General features: G+C 33.4%; 1 protein-coding gene across 1 annotated transcript in view; it reads left to right on the top strand.

The window, feature by feature from the left end:
• Nucleotides 1–19,277, top strand: part of LOC150086760 (uncharacterized) — a 429,070-nt gene that overhangs the window by 256,008 nt on the left and 153,785 nt on the right. The window lies entirely within an intron of this gene.

Here is a 19,277-nt window from a genome sequence, read left to right as displayed (position 1 = left end):
AATAAATATGCATGCAGTTTAAATATTTTAGAATTGTAAGTTATTGAGTGTTAAAATGAAATTATTGAATATTTTAAGTTGATATTATTAGTGTGCAAGGTTGAGGAAGACATATATTTGTAATTATTCTGTACAATAAGCTCCTATCGTGAGGCTTTTCTTTCCTTTCTTTCTTCCTGTTTTTTTTTTTTTTTTTAAATTTATGGTGATTAAGTTAGAAATGAAAATGTTTTCAGTGGAGTCCTGTGAGTTGTCTTTTCATGTGCTGTATATTTTTACACTTCATGGATACTTTCTGTAAATGTTAACAAAGCACCAATTAGATGTGCACAAATGAACAAACTGGTGTGAATAAGTGCATGTTGCTTGTGTAATGTACATAATAATGACACAAAATTGTTAAAACTGTTTAAAAGACAAGTACTTTTATAAACTTTTATCGTGCTTTTGCCAAAAAAAAATTCATTTGAAAATTCTGCAATGATTACCTTGCAGTCATGTGAAAATTGTGATTATACATATAAATAAGCTTACTGAAAACTAAATGTAACAATTATGCAACTCTGTAAAAGTCCACAGTTGATAATCATTTATATATACATATTGTTTGCTTCACCTTTGTATACACAATCATGTTGTCTAATGTGCATAAAAATTATTTCTTACTAATTGCAAATTTTTACATTAATGAATTAATTTTAAATGTGAATAACCCTTATTAAACCGTGTGAATTAGATGAAACCGTCATCTAATTGTTATGGAAAATATTCAAAGGATTTATCCTCGAAGGCACAATTGTATTAGTACCAGTTTCAAGTTCCTTGAACATAAGATGCCAAAATGGGTTCCAGGTGGGGTTAAGAGTTTAATTAAGAAAAAGAAACAAGCATGAGACAGTTACGGACAAACATGTTATTTTTATTTGTGTGCTCATTGCAAGAGAATATGTAAATAAGCCACTGATGGGTTAAGGGTGAAAGCTGATTACGAAAAAGCTCTAGCAAAGAGAGCTAAGAACAGGATAGGATTGTTCTTTTCATATATGAATACAAAAAAGAAGATAATAAATCAAATAGGTCTGAATTGGTTGCAATGTAAGTTCCATATAAAACCAAGCAGAAATGGCAGATGAATTAAACAGATGCTTCTTAATGATTTTTTACAGTTGAAAGTAATCCCAAATCTCTGGGGAATGCTAAGGAATCAAATTGCTGTGAAATAAGTGATATAATGATCTCAGAGAAGTGTTTTTTTAGAAAAGCCACTAGAGTGCAGTGCTTCAGGATAGGGTGATATATACATTCAATTGTAATTAAAAGTTTGCATGTGAGTGTATCAAGCCATTGGAAATGTTAATAGGAGCATCATTAGGCTCCACAAGGGTCCCATTTGACTGGAGATGCTAGTGTCTCCAAATCTACAAAGATAGTGCTGAGGAGGAGTTCGATAACTATAGGCCTGTGAGTTTAACTTCTGTGGTAGGAAAAATTATGGAGTCTGTGGATTAAGGTAAGATCATGCCTGACCAACATGGTAAGTTACTGCTCAATTTGACCAGCCTGCTTTTTCAGCATCCTCCTCCTGCAATATTTTCTTAAAGGTATGTATGTGTTCATGGCTTCTATGATTTTTGCTTTAAAAGTATTTTCCATATTTCAAATGTATTCTTCATTCCTCGACAATCAGCCCAATTCATAGATGCCATATAGCACCTTAAATTGCCCTGTCTTCTGAAGTTAAAATCTGTACTTTTACCTTTAACTACTGCAACAACTTTCTTCATCTTCGAACTGATAATTGTATGATCACTTCCTGACAATGGTTCCTGTACTTTAAGTTCTGTGATGTTGCGACTCTTTAGTAATGATGAGGTCAAGAATATTCTCACCCCTAGGACTTTCTCTAACATGCTGGTACAAATAATAATCATCTGGTTTATTTTAAAAATTTTTTCCCATGGTGAACTCTCTCCCACTTATTCAAATCAGTCTAGGGCAGATTAAAGTCACCCATAATAAAACATTCATGCTTGCTTGCCAATTCCATCTTCATGTAAAGACGCCCTCATCCTATTCTTCACAATCTTCCGGTCTGTAGATTACTCCGACTCTCATTATACCTTCCCTTCCAACTAACTCACACCACACAGTTTCTATTCTGCAGACTGTCTTCAGACTCAGCAAAAGCTCTTTTGTGCTCAGGCTAAGAAGCATGACCCCCTCCACCCCTTCTATCTTTCCTAAATGCATTACACATACTATAGTGGAACTGGTCATCCCTAATATTTGGTTGCCACCATGTTTCTGTTAGCCCTATTATATCAGCATTAATTGTCCTAACTAGGAGGTCAAATTCAGCCATTTTATTGACAACATTCCTGACATTACTATAGACCCAGTTGAGACTAAATAATCTTCTTTGGCTGTTGTGGCAATAAACAAGAATTCATGAGGTGAGTGCAAGCATTACTTTGACCCATATCATCAGATAAATGTTAATCTAAATTACCCTTCCCCCCCAACTTGCAGTTTCCCTGAACCCTTAGGGTAATCTTAATGATACTGTCAAATATTCTTGCACTGCTTTTGTTCAAATAAATACCATCTCTACAAAATAGTGTCCTTCTACTTACAAATATCGGCCATGCTGACACCCCCCCCCCAAGAGCCTTGCAGATTCACTCAAGTCTCGAGTTAATCCACAAGGATTTCAGCATATAATCCCTCCTGTCATTGTCTGGGCAGAATTGCAACATACACATTCTGACCTAACTCGTGGTATTTTTTTCAGCATAGTCCTATATTTATCCAACAGCTGTTCAGGTCATGTATGTTTAATATTGTTAGTCTCCACGTGAACAATAAAGCTCTCTTTATTTCTCTTAAAATCTGATAATTTATGATAACATCATCACTTAGTGCTCCTAGCAAGCACACTCTGGTTCTGGACCACCTATCTTTATTACATAAAATGTTAACTTTTCCAGACAATAGAGTCTCCCAATAAAACTAGATCTCCTTTGACCAGAACAGTGTGCATTTGACTATTCTTTTCTGGGCCCTGAATCAGGGGTGCATCACTTGGCAGGTCAGGGGATAGAATCCCCGATAAGCTCCTAGTTACATTTGTTTCTAGGGCAAGTACTTGTTTCTTCAGTGACTTAAATACTTCTCACAATGCCCTGAGTTGTAATTTGAAATCGGTACACTTCTTACTTGCAAAGAAAAGAATTCCCAGAGGAGCTAAATCTGTCTACTAGTCTTGCCTTAGAATACATGACACAGGTTATACAAACAATGAAGTCTCAATGCATACTGGAAATGCCCACAAGCATTTCCGTTTGAATTGTGATGTCCCTGGACTTTGTATTATGAGTGGATCTTGAATCAACCATAATTTAAGTAGAATTTGAACTTCAGAAAGATTACGAAATTTAAATTTACAATATATTACAGAATTTTTGTTAACAAAATATTGCAGAATTTTGGTTAACAAAATATTGCAGAATTTTTGTTAACAAAATATTGCAGAAATTAAACTTTTGACAAAGCTTTGATCACTAAAGAAGTTAAATTTAAGCCACAGAATGAAAGTTACGAAGTTTCCTCCAAAATATCAATAACAAAGGTTATGTGAATAGTAAGCATAGTTTTCGAAATACTTTACAAATTTAAACTTACAATATACTATGGAATTTAAATTAACAGAGTATTACAAAAATTATCCTGCTGACAAACACTAGTGAAATTTTATTTGAGCTATCCAACAAAAGTTACGAAGTTCCCACTAAAATATCAATAGCAAAGGCTATCTGAATTTTGATTTATTTTTCTCCATACACATTCTAGGGCATAAGAAATAAATACCTGGTAAAATCAGTAAATTTTGAAATTATCTGATAAAAATTTTACTCAAAACTAAGCACATGAAAATCCACCATTCTGAATTTTCACTAGGTACCCCATGGTACTGCTTGAGATACCCCCGGTTGAGAACGACAACTCTAATTCAACACCTATTGCACATACTTCAAACTGGGCGAAAATTTTTCTTCTTGTATTTTAATGAACCATTTCCTCAATAAATATCATCATTGATTTCAAGGACACCCTGTATAGGATAAGTCTACATATATATTAGTATACAAGCTCCTCAAGAAGATTTTATGTAAAAACAGCAGACATTTCATTTTTGTGCATTTGCCATATTGCACATTCATTCCTTTAATCAGTACACAGTAACAAACATAATATTTAGCGCTTCAGCTACGATATACAGTATATGGATAGCCAGTGCTTTTTTTTGTAAAAAAATAGGTACCGGTACTCATTCTTTGCTATCAGGAAAAATTGAAAATTAAAAGGATATGAAAAGTACTCTTAAATTTTATTTATTTTTTCTGATATTGTTACTTTAGTAGTAATGTTTTTGGCACCTCCGTAGCCTGGTGGACAAGAGCAGCAGTGCATAGCACACACTTCTTGATTAGACCAGGGTTCGAGCCCGTGACCACCAAATACGGAGGATGCGGAAAGGTCAGGGAATGACCACCACATATCCCAGAGCAATATGGCCTAAGTTCCTAATGCTCCTAAAAACCAAGTAACAAACAAACAAGTAATGTTTTTAGAATAACAACAGCAAATTAAGTATAATAACACAGTTTATTAAGTATAAATTTATTATTCAAGCATATAAAAAAATAAGTAAAATGTATGTAAAATAAGAAAAAATAATAACATAAGTAAAAATAATTTCATGATAAAGTTTTTGTAGAATATTACAAATTTTTATTAAGTTCTCATCCGACACCCAATGCCAGGGATCAGCAACCTTTTTTGAGTGAAGAGCCATTTTTTATCTAATAATAATAAAAAAGAGATAGAATCCGAAGAGCCGCACCTCAGCTCAAGCGGGAGTAGGAGCGGGGGAGAGACAAGAGTTTTTTAAGAAATGGAATAGAGTGGAAAGGTGTTTATTAAAAAAATTTATTTTTTTTTAAATATATTTATTTATACTGAAAAAAACGTAACAAACATCCAATTAGGTACAAATTAGCATTTAGCATTAGCATTAGTAGAGGCATTTGATGCAAGAAAGCAAGCTTATGCAGCATCAGCCCAAAAAAAAAAAAAAAAACCCACTTCCACTTCACCCCTCTATTCGTTCAAAATACCTGTCCAGCTGAGCCTTAAACTTATTTAGGCTATCAACCTCCACCACAAGGGATGGAAGTCTGTTCCACCAACCAACCACCCGCTGGCTAAAGGCAAATTTCCGCACGTCTATCCTACATCTGTCTTTCCTCAATTTGAATTTATGCCCTCTCAGGTGATTTTCCTGAGCTAGAGGAAGAATCCCATCAGCATTGAGCATGCTTAAACCATTCAAGGCTTTATACACCTCTATCAGATCACCTCGCTGGTGCCTAGTCTCCAGACACTGTAATTTGCAAAACTTAAGCCTTTCTTCGTAAGAGCACCCCTTTGTTCCATTCACCAATCTTGTTGCCCTTCTCTGTACTCGTTCCAGCAGCTCCACATCCTTCTTGAAATGAGGCCTCCAGACCTGTATACAGCACTCTAGGTGTGGCCTGACCATCGCCTTATACAATGGAATAATCACCTCCTTATCCCTGCTGGAAAAATTCCTGTATATCATTGACAATACTCCATGAGCTACTCTTGCAGCCCGTCTACACTGCTCAGAGAACTTCATATCTGCCTGCACAACCACCCCCAAGTCCCTTTCATTCTCTACCACTGTCAGTGTAGTACCACTGAGTTGATACGTTGCTCTGGGGTTGCTGTTTCCCATGTGTAGTACTTTACATTTGTCAATGTTAAACTTCATTTGCCACCTCTCAGCCCATCTGCTCAACCTTTCCAGATCCTGTTGCAGCAGCATAGTGTCAGTAGTGTCCTTGACAACCCTGCCAACCTTTGTATCGTCTGCAAACTTGGACATTAAGCCCGATATACCATCATCAATATCATTTATAAATACAGAAAACAATAATGGACCCAACACTGAGCCCTGAGGGACTCCACTAATAACATCAGTCCACGATGAGCAGTGTCTATTGATTACCACTCTCTGTCTTCTCCCCCTCAACCACCCCTTTATCCATAGCAGCAATTTGCCTCCAATGTCACACTGCTCCAATTTGTGTAGCAGTCTTCCATGTGCAACAGTATCAAAAGCCTTTCTAAGATCCAAGTATATAATATCAAAGTTATTCCCTGCATCCAATTCTTTTGTGACTGCATCATAGTATCCAATCAAGTTGGTCAGGCAAGACTTCCCCTTAACAAAACCATGCTGTGTCTGAGCTATAACTGAAGTCTTTCTAAATGATTCTGCAGTGCTTCTTTAACCAGTGCCTCCATTAATTTTCCTGGAACAGAAGTTAAGCTCACAGGTCTATAATTACTTGTGTCAGCCTTTGATCCTCCTTTGTGAATTGGGGTCACATTTGCACATTTCCAGTCTATGGGTACCTCCCCTGAGTCCAAGGAAGCTCTCATAATTATGGCTAAGGGTTTGCTTACTTCCTTTGCTGCCTCCTTTAATATAACTGGATAGATCCCATCCACCCCGGTTGCCTTTCTTGTGTTTATCTTCAACAGTTTCTCCTCCACTTTACTCCCAGTTATTTCAAGATTCTGTAGCTTACTGCTAGAGTTGAATACACCTCTGGCATTCCCCTCGCTGAATAACTCCTCATGTGTGAATGTCGATGCAAAATATTCATTTAGTTTGTTAGCTACCTGAGCAGGATCATCAACACTTGACCCATCAATATCAAGTGGACCAATCTGATTCATCCCCTTCCTTCCAGAGTTTACATAAGTAAAGAACTCTTTGCTGTTTTTCTTTGCATCCCTTGCCAAGGATTTCTCGTAATCTGCCTTCGCCTGCCTATCCTTTATTAATGTGACTTTGTTGATGAACTTCTTGAGTGAGTCTCTTAACATCATGCGAGTATGTCATAATTAAACATGCTGAGCTTTAAACATGCTCGCATTGTTCAGACGACGGTTTCTTGATATATTTTTAATATAGTTCATGTTCAAAAATATTTGCTCACAGAAATACGTCAAACCAAAAACTGAGAGAAGTCCAAACGCAAATATTTTCAAATTTATATATGGGTCCGGTAAGCTATTCCACGAATAAACACAATGTGGTCTGCATTTTAAACTCATCTATCGCTGTCCATTTGTGTAGAATTGCAAGGGCAGCCTTTTGCCTCTCAAAATCCTCAATTTCAGTTTTAAGGCATTTTAGTCTTGCACTCCACATGTCCTTGATTTTTAAGTCCTCCAACTCCATTTCAAATTGTGCTTCATGTGAGCTGTAAAGTTAAAGAACCGCAGTTACGTGTTAAAAGAGCTGCATATGGCTCATGAGCCACAGGTTGCGACCCCTGTCCTATGCCGACTTCTTTTCTTTCTCTTTGTGTGTCAGTTGCTGAATGATGTTTCCGAAGCAGCCATGAATCGACATATTTTGCTGGATCGAAGCGGGTCAGCGGCGGGCCTACAATTTTAAGAAACAATAGTGAAGAAACTGTTTTTGTTATCAGCAAAGCGCTGGTTGGGCTGGCGATCAGATTCATTTGTGAAAATCCTCGTTCACATTCACTTGCTGAAATTGGTATCGTACTCAGAGGGTCTTCAATTCTGAAACCTTCTTATCAAATAGGTATCCGTGAAATCCACGAATTGCATCTCTTTCATTTAACTGTAACCTAATTGACAATTTTCTAACTTTGCTTTCACAAAATGCCAACAATTCATGTTTAGAAGGATTAATACCTTCGTTGTCCTCGTTTTCTGTCTCTCGTCATCACTATTGTCACTAGTTCTTAAATTTGAATTTTTTCTTTTCTTTTCTTTTTTTTTTTTGTAACTGTCCAAAATGTCGGTGTCATTCGGATATTCAGGTACTGCGACCATGTAAACAGAGATACGGGAAATTTATTGAAAAATGTGGATAACGCACTTCCGCGAAACAACAGATGATTATTTGTCGGGGTAAAAGAAAATCACTTTTCTAATTCTCAAACAGGGCCTTACAGTTGATTCACAGAGGTGTCCAATGGCCCGCGAGGAAAGTGAACTAAAACAGCATTTTAAATTTTGTTAATTATCAAAAAAATGCTCATTAAATGTAAATGTAAGAAATCTAACTTTGAATTTTTTTGAATATATGGCCCCTGTATGGGAAAAGGTTGGACACCACTGCAGTAGAAGGTGGGCCAGAGCCCATTGGGAATACACCTTGATCTGCTCACTCTTGACTAGCGCGACTCCTCCGTATGTGGGACAGGTGGTTGGATAGGTTTTACCAGGTACCACTGAGTTGTAGAATGCGCTAGCTCTCTTAATTCGCGCAGCAGCATTAATTGCCTAAATTGCCTGGAGGCCAGAAATGCAAACAGTGCGTACCGAGTTAATTCTCTCCTAATCCGTTCGCTATATTAAAATTTTCTTCACTCAACCTAAAGTATTTAAATGTAACTTCCAAGGGGAAGTCAAAATAATTCACTATAAAAGGACTTCGTTAAACAGAGGTCCGACTGAGTAATTTAGAATTATAAAAATGGTTATACAGTTTTATATAGAAATATCTTAACTATAGACAGTAAAAAACAAATTTAGTTAAATAATTTTAAGCTTATTTCAATAGTAGGTAAACATGTGAAAAAAATTTAGGACTATTACAAATTTCAAAGTGCACTGCATCCAAATGTCACTGTTAATAAAGGTGCCGGTACGCCATACCGTTGCGTACTGCCTCAAAAAAAGCACTGTGGATAGCCTATGTGATAGGTATGAAAAAGAAAAAAAAAAAGAAATACTAATTGCAGGAATTCTATTTGTTTGATTTTAATAAAAGTTCAGATGGCCCAGCGAATCTTTCTGTAAGAGTTAAAATATAAAATTTCATGAAAATACATCCATTGGGTGTCGAGTTATTACATGAGAATGAAGCAACTTGGCAAAGACAATGGGTACCAGTGGCGTAACCAGTATGGGGCTGATGGGGCTGCAGCCCCCTCCGAGCCTATACTCTGATATTTTTACTTTGTACTACTATTTTCCATATTTCAAAACACTATTCCAATTTCAATTTAATTACTATTTGACAACACCGCACAAACAGAAGTTCAACTATGTCCCTTACTGTACTGAAGTTATCAGCTCGAGCTCCAAGCTCTGCGTACTTTTGCCACCATGCATCTGACTTTCGCAGCTTTTGTTTGGCTGGTTCAACTGTAAATATGCATAATAAGTAGGTAGGCTAATATCTAACAAGATTTTCAGCTTAGTTGTAAAGTGACATCAGTGCGAATTGCAGCTTTTGTTTGTAGGTGTTTCTTTGGTGTAGTTACAATTTGTGTTTCTATGAAAATTTATAATCTATGCTTGGATAAATTTAATTGCAAGAGGCAAAAAATAGAAAGGAGGTAATTAAATTTTAAATTGGTGTATAAAGTTTATATTGAGCATTTGTAAAAAATTTAGATTTCATTTCGTTGATTCTCACAGTTGCTTTTGTTAGGCTTTAATTTACCAGCATACGTTTATTGACTAAATTACTCAATAAAAAAGATAAGCTTTTTTCATTAAAAGTAAATGTTCCACATTATATTTCACTTTTTTCTTCATACATACAGTTACAATCCCAAACTCGGTGCTAAGCTTGGGGATCTAGCAAACTGCATGTAAGAGATATGAATTCGGTTAAATTGGGGCAATGTTGGGTAATTATGGTCTGATAATGATCCATTGAAAAATGAATAAAGAAGTTTACTAGAGGATTAAATTTGAGAACTATCTGACCAGCGGCACAATTTTTATTTGACAGAAAAACTAAAAACACGTCATCCTCAGAAGTTAAAAGCAAAAATTCAAAATTTTACATATTTTCGAAATTCTCGAAAACAAAAAAAAATTATTTTTCAACGGATTAGGCCGCCAATTACGCAATTTACACCAATTTAACAGAACTTGCATCTATTTCTGTTTCTGAGATCCTCATGCTTAGCCTCGAATTACCCCCGTATAAAATTTCGCTTGACTTGAGGTTTCTGGTTTTTTTTTAGATAAAATGGAAAAACGAAAACAAAGTTCAATGTTGCAATTTGTGGCAAAAAAATTCAAAACGAGTGATGATGGTGCATCTGAGCATCAAAATTCTGTTGAAGTCCAGGATATGAAGTCAGCAAACAGAGGAAATTTAAGTTCAAATCAATGAAAAATGTGAAGTTAATGATATTGCGTTACTTAAAAACAAAAAAAATGTTTATCGTGGATTTAATCAAGACTTTGGGTATTTGGGTTCCCGATTCTAACTATAAATTTCCTGGATCTCCTGATCAAAAAGAAAAGTTTAATAGACATTTTAAATTTTCTTGGTTGGGAAAATACAACTGGTTAGCCTATTCAAAAATAGAAAATGCTGCATATTGCAAATATTGTGTTCTGTTTTCTAGTACATTGTCTGATTATAGGTCATAATCAGACTCAACAGGTTGGACATTTAGTGAAAACTGGGTATAATAAGTGGAAACATGCCACTAGAGATTTTAACTTGCATACTACTACTACTACGCACTATCATGGAATATCCTTACGTCAAGCTAATTTGTCACCAAGTTTGCCACCAAGTTCTTAGTGGCAAATGTTTATCCGTACAAGAAATAAAAGACTGGTGTCAATAATTACAATTATTCTACTTTGTGGAAAGCAAGGAATACTGTTAAGAGGTCATTGAGACAGTGGGCCCATTAATTTATCAGAAGCTGTAAATTACAATAAAGGAAACTTTCAAGCTTTGTTAAGGGAACAAGTTGATGCCAGAGACACTGTTTTAGAAAATCATTTAAGAACTGCCGGTAAAAATTCATTATACACTATTGCAGGTATCCAGAATGAAATAATTGAATGTTGTGGCTCTATAATTCAGAAACAGATTGTGAACAAAGTGGAGAAAGCTAAATATTTTTCTGTGTTAGCTGATGAAACTACAGACATTTCAACAAATGTCTCTTTGTGTCAGATATGTAGACGAAACAAATTTTCAAATATGCAAAAATTTTCTTTCATTTACCCCTCTAAGTTCTGCAACTGGTGAAAATATAGCAAAAGAAATAATTAATCAACTTGAAAAATTTGTGCTAGATAATGAGTGGCAGAATAAATGGCGTCCAGGCTCATATACAAGAATTAAACCCAAAAGCACTTTACGTGCACTGCGTATCTCATTGCTTAAATTTAGCAATTTCGGATTCATGTGATTTGCAAGATATTCGAAACTGCATGGGAATCATTCAAAAAGTTTACGCATTCTTTCAGTATCCAAAGAGGCAGTTGGTATTAGAAGAACAGATAGAAGAATTGTGTCCGAATTCCAAGAAAAAGCATAAAAAAAAAATGTGCCCCCACTAGATGGGTGGACAGGCATGAATCTGTAATTATATTCATCGAATTGTTAGAACCGATGTTTGCAGCATTAACAGTAATAAGCTCATGATAAGATAAAGATACAGCAACAAATGCACAATTACTTCTCAATTCCATCTAGAACAGTAATTTTTTGGTTGCTTTATATATTATTAAAAAAGTATTCAACAATAGTATTGGCTTGAGTAAATACTTACAAACCATTAATATCGATCTAAAGAAAGAAATTATCAGGCTAATTTGTTAAAAATAGTACTACAAGAAATGAGGTCAGATGGTGACAAACAATTTCATCATCTTTTTATAGAATTTCAAGGTTTATATAAAAATTACCAAATAAGTTTGAAGGTACCACGAATTACAGGTCTTCACACCGACTGCTGTAATATACCGTGTGATAATTCAGAGGACTATTTTTGGATCTCGACTTTTGTGCCGTTTTTAGATAATGTCTTAAAGCAGATCGAGTCTCGTTTTTTAACACATAAGGATGTTTTATCTTCTTTTATGTGTCTCCTTCCAAAAAGTAATGTTACTGAAGATATCTATATTCAAAATTTACGAAAACTATTTTCATTTTACGCAGATGACCTTTTAAATAGCGATAACTTTGTTAATGAAAATATGTTAATTTCTGAATATAATCTCTGGCAGAAGGGATGTACTGAAAAGCTATGAAATACTGTGTCTGCCATAGAATCCTTAGCAATGTGTAATAAAGATATATATCCAAATATATATCAGTTACTGAAAATATTTGCCGCTTTACTGGTGTCCACTGTGACAGTTGAAAGATCTAATTCAAACTTAAATCATATAAAAAGTTATTTAAGAAATCGTATGGGGGAGGAAAGGCTGGAGGATTAGTTCTTTTGAATATATACTATGACATAATCATTAATCCTGAAGAAGTCATAGATCTTCTTGGAAAGAAAAAAAGGTGTTTAAATATAAATATATAACTAGTGTACGTTTCTAACACCCACTTAGTATTTTGTTGAATACAAATGTATAGTTTTATGTTATTTTTTCTTATTTTTGTGAAGAGTATAAAATGTTTATTTATTATTTATTTATTTTTTATTGTAGGTCCTTGAAATAAAGTTTGTGAAGACAGTTATTTTGTTATTTTATTTATCTATGTTCAATTTGTTTTTAAAGCTAAATAAAAAAACATGCACAAAAAAAAAAAAAAAAATTGTAAAGGGATAATGGTCCAGGGGGATCTGTAAAATTTCAAAATTTAAGGACTAGTAGTAAAAAACCTGTGTACAATTTTTCTCATGTGCAGCACCCCCTCCCCCCGAGTGTATTTTATGGTTACGTCACTGATGGGTACTTTATGCATATATTTGCAAATGTGCCTAAAAATTGTAGATTCTAAATAACAATATACATTTCTTTTTGATCAGATGGATGGTTTTTAAATGAATTAAAACTATGTCAGTGTACTCTGTAATACTAATATATGTCTTTAACCTCCTTGCATAGTAAAAAAATGAGTAACTAAAAATTAACAATGTTATCAAGAGTTTTTTTTTTTTGAAGAAACAGTCTTGTCAAAGTAGCTGTGTGATTTTTTATGTAGATTCTGAAGGAACATGTATAATATGGGAATCACTATTTTGGTGAATGGGTATACTGCATTGCATTTTTTTTTCATAATTTAACAAACTTAATTAAGTAAACAATACATTTAACCTGAACCATATGTTTCAGACGTCTGGGTCTCCTTCTGCCTTGGGAAAACTTAATTTAACAACAGAATTAATATTTAAACATAGTAGCTAAATATAGTACATTCAGCTTTGTTTATTTGTTAATTTTGTTATTAAATGTAGTGCATTTAGCTGCTATACATATTTTTTAATTTTGTTATTAAATTAGTTTACTCTGGCAGCAGGAGGCACAGACCAACAGAACATGATTTATTTAAGTAATCATATTTGTTAGATTATGACAAATGATACAATATAATGTGCACATTCATCAAAGTACAATTTTTCAATAAAAAGTTGAACCTGAATAGTGCAAAAAGAACACCAAATTTATATATTGTATTTTTTTTCAGCAGATAATTGAATTGGATAGTTTTTCATTTTAATAACTTTTAAATTTTACTACATGTTATTTACAAATATCACTAAATATTTTCTTCATCATTTTTATCAGAATCTTTAACATGTGAAATAATGAAACAATTGAAGTATTCTTTAGTTCTGAGTGCTGAATTTGCTTATGATTGATTTGTCAAGTTTATAACTCACTGCAGATTCATGGAAAATCTAAAATATGAACACCTTTAATATTAAAAATCAGGATGTTTGTTATTCTGTTTTTTCTGTTAATATGACTGGCACATGACACAAAATAGTTAATTGTTAACAAAATAATATCATTTATAACATGAAAAATATTTTATTTATTTTTAGTGTGTGTGTGTGTGTGTGTGCGTGTTTTAAATTATTTTGAGTTAAAGTTTTGTTTTACATAGTGCATTTTTATCTGTTTAATGTGAACCTTTTTTTTATTATGTGTCTTTGTTAATCTTTAAAAAAATCAGTTTTTACCAGTTGTTATTCTGTTCATTTTGAATCACATTGTGTCATGAATATATGTATAGGTTAATTTAAAAATTCAAAATGATTTTCCCAATTTCATAAATAACAAAACCAATAAAGATACAGTGAAAATGAGTTACATTTAGATAGATAAACCCAGAATTTTTTCATTGTAATAAAACTGTTTTCTTTTATGTGGGAATGCTGAGTATTAGTATTAGCCACATAGTGCAAGGAACCATCGGCTTTTGCTGCACTGGCAAAAAAATAAATAAATAAATAAATAAATAAAATATATATATATATATATATATATATATATATATATATATATTATTATTTTATCTTTCTATTGTGGTTTATTGTGTTTATTTTCTTAATTACGGGTGTTTTCTACTCATAGGTATTATGGTTAATACATTACTGGTCTTTAAGCTAGCCTAAACTCGGTTATCTTAAATGCCTCGGTTATCTTAAATGCCTTGGGCATTTAAGATAACCGAGTTTAGGCTAGCTTAAAGACCAGTAATGTATTAACCATAATACCTATGAGTAGAAAACACCCGTAATTAAGAAAATAAACACAATAAACCACAATAGAAAGATAAAACAATAATATGTACTCTGTTCGTACCCGGGCATTGCTAAAACAGCTACCGGGACAACAGAAAAATCTAGAAATAATTTAAAGAAAAACCACTATAAAAGTATATTAAAAGTAAAATACAACATAAATTATCATATTACTAAAGAATAATATATATATATATATTATTCTTTTGTAATATGATAGTTCATGCCGTATTTTATTTATAATTATAGTAGTTTTATTTAATTTAATTTCTTACTAGCTTTTTCTGTTGTCCCAGTAGCTGTTTTAGCAATGCATGGGTACAAACAGAGCACATATTATTATTCTTTTGTCTTATCTTTGTGGTTTGTTATTCTTTTGTATTAATTTTGTTAATTACAGGTGTTTTTTACACATAGGTATTTTAGTATAGAACAGTTATGTTCTATACTAAAATACCTATGTGTAAAGAACAGTTATGTATTTACTAAAATACCTATGTGTAAAAAACACCTGTAATTAACAAAATTAATACAAAAGAATAACAAACCACGAAGAAAAGACAAAAGAATAATATATATATATATATATATATATATAAATTAATGCATTCTATATATACGTGTGTGTGTGTATAAAACTGTAAAGAAGGAATATATATATATAAAAAAAAACAGAAAATGAGTGAAGAAACAAATAAATAAATAACGTAGACAAGTGGAAATGGAAGATACGTGATAGGAATGTGTGTCAAAAAAATTTAGAAAAATATTAAGTATAGGACAAATATAGCCACAATTATAAGCCAGTAAATAATAAATTTAAACCAGTGGCAACTTGAAATAATGCTGAGGTCAAAAAATGTGAAATATCACTAAAATGACAATAAACCAACCACAAAAGAAAAATAGATATAGGACAAAAAATGCAGTACTGCTCATGCATTTTGAATGTAATGCAAATTATTGCAGCAAACAGAGACAGACATGAACTAAAATTCCAGCCTGCCGAAGCAATAAAATCACATCAGAGAGGCCCCAATGCAGTAACAATAAGAAGAGAAAAGCTTAAGCACCCACCGCTAGACCAGACTACCACCAAAAAGAAAGAAATGAAGTTGATAACAAAAAAAAACAGATTATAGACGATAGTATGAGCATATAGTTGGATATAGTATAATAAGAGCTATTGTCTGCTCAATATCTCCTATATTTTTTGTTACTTTTAGTAAATAATACATTGATTACCTTGATCTCTTTATAAGAAGGCTTCTTATCCAACTCTCCTAGTCCATCACATAAATTAATTAAAATACAATGAATTTAATAAATTACATTTTAATGTGTTCCATAATGATAGCTACAACGCCGACCTAACAACCAGGAATTACCATCGAAACCCCAACCCAACTTCAAAACTATCAACTGTGATGCAACCATCAGTACAGGAAAATATTATGTCAAATTTACTCATAGTTGAAAGAACAACTAAATAAAAAATACATGAAGACAAATTTCTTCCTCCTTCCTAGAACACATTAAAATGTAGCTTATTAAATTCATTGTATTTTAATTAATTTATGTGGTGAACTAGGAAAGTTGGATAAGAAGCCTTCTTATAAAGAGATCAAGATAATACCTGTATTATTTACTATATATATATATAAATGTTCAAAATGCAGTGATTTCCCAGCCATTATTGGCCTTGTGCCTTTCTGAAAAGTTGTGGCATAATGGCCAATCTATTTTACTTTCTGTTTATTTGTTTCACCATGTTGAAACAAACAAACACTATGTTTCACCATGTTTGTTTGTTTCACCATTGTTGTGGTTGGTATTCATCTCTATCTGTAGTGATATTTTATGTAATTTGGACCGGTGCCATCTAGGGTGTGCCACTAAATTTGATTAATTGGCATTTTCCAAATGTATATTATTTGGTATTTTTATTAATTGGCATTTCTTCTAAATTATATTAGGAGTGCATTCCTTCTGTAACACCCTTTATCTTGATTTATCCCCCCTTTGTTTATTGCTGTTTTATGTACTAGTTTACATTTTGTTCATCACTTCCTTGGCTTGCCGTACAACTGACACATCTTTCATTTATGAAAATTATATATAAAATATTTTATTATTAAATTAGATTTAACATAGCAGGAGGATGCACAGACCTTGAAAACATCTGATTTATGTTAGATGTAAAAGGAAAATAAACAACCTATATCTTTCTTTCCTTGCTTAGATAACAGTCCAGCTGCCCTTTGAATTTCCCCAAGTTATCACCCTCGTCTGCCTCCAGTGGTTACTTATTCTAGTAATTAATCACAATGGCTAAAAGTAAACTTCCTACAATCCAGTCGAAATCTCATTCGCTGTAATTTGAATTCATGGCCTCTAGTTGTGGAATCATTTATAACCACAAAAATGTTACCATCGTTAATTTTACTTTTTCCTCATGGAGCATTATAAACCTCAATCAGATCCCTTTATAAAGTGCATGGTTGTCAGGCTCAGTAGCCCAGATATTTAAAGTCTTTCTCATACAGGCACTTTTTTGCAGATCTCACCATTTTATTTTGAGATGTAATATGAGGACAATATATTATATATTCTAAGATAATCTATCCCAAGATATTTAAGATATCCCATCCTAATATAATAATAATAATTATATTATTATAATATAATTATTATTATTATAATAATTTGGAGTTTAACCTCAGCATTAATGTGCATGAAGTGGACTTCCTGCATTGAATGATCATGTAAAGGCTTTTAAAAATTGTTTGTGATATGATATTGTTTCAAGTCAGATTTCAGTTATAGATCAAAGATCCTTTATCAAAATCGAAACTTTACCTGGTTAAACATCAACAGTAATTTAGGAATTGTTGCAGAAAGTGTGTGATGAGTCAACAGTAGATTATAGTGCAATTTCATGTTGGTGTCAAAGGTTTCATCAAGGTCAGACAGTGTCGAAGACAAGCAACACTCAGATAGACCAAGAACATCTATGGACAACACATTGGCAGCCATTATTATCACCATTCTGGCAGAAGCCAGATGTACGACCTGTGAAGAAATAGCTAATGAATCTGGAATACTGATATCATCTGTTTATCAAATTTTTCTAAGGTGTTACAAAAATGAAAGGTTGCTACTGATGGATCCTACATTTGTTGTCAGATGAACAATGACCAAAGTGTAAAGGAATTACAAAGCAGTTATTCACATATCACTGGAAGAAGATGAAGAATTTTTAAAATGCATTTTTGCCATTGATGAGACTTTTTTTCTTTTTTTTTTTTTTCAATCGTACGATGTGAGCAATACACGAAGGAACCAGTTTTTCCCTGCTTCCTTTGTGTATCGTGGCCGTGAGGTCCAACCGGAGAGTATGGCACCATCGTAATATCGAAGCCCGAGGCGGGATTCGAATCCGAAACCAGACAGATTGCAGGTTCCAGGCAGGCAGGCACTTTACCCACCCTGCTAACCCAGTCAGCGATGAGACATTGACATGTAACTTTGAACTTGAACTGAAATCACAGTATGCTCAGTGAAAGTGTCCATCTTTGCCAAAGCCCTTTTAAATGTTATTGGCAACTATCAAAGGTGAAATAAATGGTATTTCACCTTTGATAGTTGCTGATCACGTGCTATTTGGAAGATCAATAATTGGAAGCTACTGGGCAACACTTCTTTGTCAGAAATTATGCTTGAAAATTCATCAGAAGGAGCCACAGATGCTGGCAGTTGGTGTACCCATACTCCATGACAATGCAATGCAGGGCCTCATATATGAATTTATAAGAATGCTTTACACAGCAGTACAGCTTGTTTTCTCTGATTGCATGTGGGAATCACTCTGTCATTTTCTTTATAGTTCTGATACAAGTCCTTGCAATTACAATCTGTTCCCCAAGCTCAAGAAACCATTCTGTGGACAAAAAATGTATGTTTAGAAGCATTGAGTGCAGCCATGACCCAATGTATGAGACAATTAAACAGCATTCAAAACATTACCTGAACATTGGAAAGCAGCCATAAGACATGAAGGTGTAGAAAATTTAAAGTTTTAATGTAAATTATGTTATAAAATAAATCGATTTTATATTAACCACTTTTGTGCATTACCTTTGGGATAACCCTCATATATGAAAAATGGTTTACCTTCCACTACTGCCAGCAGCTATGGCATTTTAAAGGAAAAGATATGTGAGGCTATTACTTGCAGACCCCTTCTCAGTTCAACATATTATGGAATGTATGGAAAGAAAGTTTGAATTTTATTAGTGCAGAAATACTTTTTGAGTCTGTCTGCCTAAATATGAGGGCTGATTTAAATGTATTTAGAGTGAATTTGTAAAACTAAAATATTGTACAAAAATTGTAGTTTAATCTCCCCCCCCCCATTCCTCTTAGTGCTGAAAGCAACTTTCAAACTCATTTTGTGGGATCTCCAAAAGCTGCTCATCACAGTTTGTTTAATTGTTTCTTAATTCTCAAATCCTTTAAATTTTTTTAGTATAGGGAACAGAAAAAAATAAAGCATGAGGAGCCATATCTATGAACTTAGGAATACTTTTATTAGTTAAAAACAAGTGAAGTGAGCAAGCTTTAGCTATGATATATCTCTTTCCCAAATAATCAGTTAAAATTGCCTGG

Source organism: Mastigoproctus giganteus, chromosome 4 (assembly GCF_048544385.1).
Source record: "Mastigoproctus giganteus isolate SK-2022 chromosome 4, ASM4854438v1, whole genome shotgun sequence".
NCBI lineage: Eukaryota > Metazoa > Arthropoda > Arachnida > Uropygi > Thelyphonidae > Mastigoproctus > Mastigoproctus giganteus.
Note: the sequence above shows the minus strand (reverse complement) of the source record. Positions and strands in the feature narration are given on the sequence as shown.